Here is a 3,232-nt window from a genome sequence, read left to right on the forward strand (position 1 = left end):
GAGAGAGACAGACAGACAGAGACAGAGACAGAGAGACAGAGAATCCCAAGCAGGGCTCAAACTCATGAACCACAAGATCATGACCTGAGCCAAAATCAAAAGCTGGATGCTTAACTGACTGAGCCACCCAGGAGCTTTACTTACTTATTTATTTTTTCTTAACAATCACTTTTGTGTCTCTCACTATAGAAGGTAAGCTCCCCGAAGGCAGTGAATTTTGGCTGTTTTATTTACTGTTGTGTTGTCAGTGCATTGAAAATGCCTGACCCCAAATAAGCATGTATTAGATATTTGTTGAATGAATGAATAAATGAATTTGCTGTCCTTTTTGTTACTTACTTTTATTTTATTTTATTTTATTTTATTTTATTTTATTTTATTTTATTTTCCATCCCCTGCCTCTTCTTTGTTACTTATTTTTAGATGATGCAGGAACCATGAAAGAGATGGGCAGTGAGTTACAGTGGATCCAGGCACTTGAATTCTATTTGTAGCAGTGCCACTAGGTAGCTATGTTGTTTGGGACCTGCTTTACTTTTTTAAGCCTTGATATCCTCTGAAAAATGAGACAGGTAGACAAGATAGATGGATGGTTTCTAGAATCACTTCCATTTCTGGGTTATGTGACTCTGATATAACAAAGAAGATGCTTATAGGAATAAGGACCTGTGCTCTATTTAAGACCAACTTACAGCTTTCTGTGATAGCCAGAAAGTGTGCATTTCTTGGTCTCTCTGTTTGAAGTTTACCACCAATTATCTTTGTCTTTGAGGGAGGACCAAAGCCCGACAGTTGAGTAGAAGAAGAAGTACTTCCCCAGTTTTAGTTCTCACCTCTCATCTGTCATACTGGCTTAGCATATTTCCTCACCAAGCTGGAACTTATTTTGTACTACTTGCAGTAATGCTGATGCTGTTAATATCAAGTTATATTTTTCCTAAGTATTTCTACATGTATTGATTGCCATCATCACATCACCATTCAGAAGATGGGTCAAGTTTTGCCAACATTTCCACTTACAGAAGCTGGAAGCAGAGAACCAGAGGGTGATGAATTGGCCCTGTCACAGAGAAAGTCAAGGCCAGAATTCTATAATAAGCAGTGTTCATTTTTTACTAATAAAGTGCTGCTGTTAGAAGCTGAAGTCAGAACTGGTAGCATTCTTGCCATCTCCAAGTCTGGAATGGTAGGTCATTTAGAAACACTTACATAAATGTTTCTGCAACTCATGGAGTGCCAGGAATGCCATGAAATTTTGTTGGTGGCTTACAGATTTCCAGTACTATGTGGAGTGCAGAAGACAGAATCTCTTGACTCTGGGATTTATAGGATAAGTACCCTTTCCCTTCTCTCTACTCAAATTACTTGAAGATAATGATCCTTTCTAGGCATTTTGCCAGAGCAAGAATAGAATTCTGTCTGCTAAATTTCTGGTCAAAAAAAGTGAATAGGTGGAAGAAAATGTGCCTAATATGTTTCTCAGTTGAGAGCAGAAGTGAGCAATGATAGATATAACTATATAAATAATTATTAACCAGTGCAGAATTTTTAAAGACAAGAATTCAAAGGCAACTTTGGAAACTAGGAAGTTTATCACAACATAGAAAGCATAAATAAAATACAAAGACTTAGGTATCCAGGCTCAGTATTTAGAACATAAATGAGTTCAAAATCAGATATGTCTCTGAGACCAATTGGAATTTATCCCATCCTGGGTAGATTTGTCTTTTGGTAAGAAGGGGCTCAGAGACTGAGGTATACTGTACAGGGTTCCAAGATTGAGTATATGCAAGCTACAAGGTTGAACTGTGTCTCTTTTGCTGGAGAACCTGGATTCCTTACTTATTACTTTACAATACAACAATTTTTGATAACAAAGTCAAATATGTCCCATTGAAGAGAAAGTTGAGAAAACTGAGTGTAGTGAGTATAATGTAAGTAATATTATCTCTGAGTTTTTACTGTTGGAGATGAATGCTTAAGGTAGGAAGTGCCAAGTGTGTATGCATTGTAGGTCTGTATAGCTCGAGCCCTAATGCCATGGACACTCTTTCTGTCAAGGGGACAGATTAAACCTTCCTCTTGGCCCCTCCACCCCAGGGAGAATGCAGCTGTCATAGTGGACATTTAAACACATGAAGTTTATATTAGAGCTGCCTAGACTAGCAGGCAGATAAAAACTATTCCAAGGGTTAGATAAAGCAGGCTACAAGCATCTTGTAAAGCATATTAGTATGAAACAAGGCTTCAGTATAAATCAACAGGTAAAGAAGAACTTTGAATAACTTCGTATGCCAAGACTGATACTACTGAATGGAAGTAGCATCAGTCCTAGGGCAGCATACCTTAGAGATATTCAGTATATGTGGGGCTACTCAGGAAGATGGCTCCAGATGAAGCAGTTAAGGCTCTGCTCTTAGTTATACCAGCTATGTGTGCCTGCTAGAGTATTCAAAGGACCTGAAAGTCAATTTCACAATATTAGTGCTTATTGTTTATATTTGTGTTTTTTGTTTTTTGTCTTTGAGTTTGGATTGAGTCCTTCCCAATGAGTACTTTTAGCCTACTCATGGTCCTTAGCCAAAAGAACCCCTCTAGGAATCATTACATTTATTTTTTGTTATATAAATGAACCCATTTATTATAGGCTAGCTTCAAATGGTGGAGCTTCAACTGGTCTTTCAACTCCTTCAGTCTTCTGATGGCCAACTTTACTATGACGGCAGAAGTGGTGTTGTAGGACCAGGCACCACTGGCTATGGTTTTCATGCAGGAACCACAATGGCAGATTCCCACAGCTCGTCTTTTCATCTTGGTTTTGCCACAGAAGGAGCAAGTGTACTTGCAACGTGCCCTTGCAAAGTGTACTTGGCATGCTGGCTTATTTCAATCTTCTGCACCATTTTCCTGAGGGAGACATCATAATGGGTCCTGTATTTACCAATGATTCTGACCTTCTTGGCATGTTTAGCCATGTTGCCACAAACTAGGTCTGAGCCCAGAGAGCATGGGATTATTACATTTAGATACCTGGATTGGGTGAACTCTGAATGTTACTGGTAATCGTGGAGATCCTGACCTTCAATGACTGCTGTATTAGCAGGGCTGATCGCTGTTTCAGTAGCAATTTACAGTGCACATCCTCTGAGAGATACTGGTTAGAGTCCCTTCCTTACATACATTACTTCTGAAATTATGTGCTCTTATAGCCTTAGGTTTTATTGTAATCTCT

The 3,232-nt window shown here is 38.8% G+C and overlaps 1 pseudogene; it reads right to left on the bottom strand.

Moving 5' to 3' along the window:
• Positions 1-2,595: 2,595 nt before the first annotated feature.
• LOC132674986 (large ribosomal subunit protein eL43 pseudogene) lies at positions 2,596-2,981 on the bottom strand (annotated as a pseudogene).
• Positions 2,982-3,232: the final 251 nt, after the last annotated feature.

The sequence above is a fragment of the Panthera onca genome, chromosome D3, assembly GCF_046562875.1.
Source record: "Panthera onca isolate mPanOnc1 chromosome D3, mPanOnc1 haplotype 2, whole genome shotgun sequence".
Classification (NCBI taxonomy): Eukaryota; Metazoa; Chordata; class Mammalia; order Carnivora; family Felidae; genus Panthera; species Panthera onca.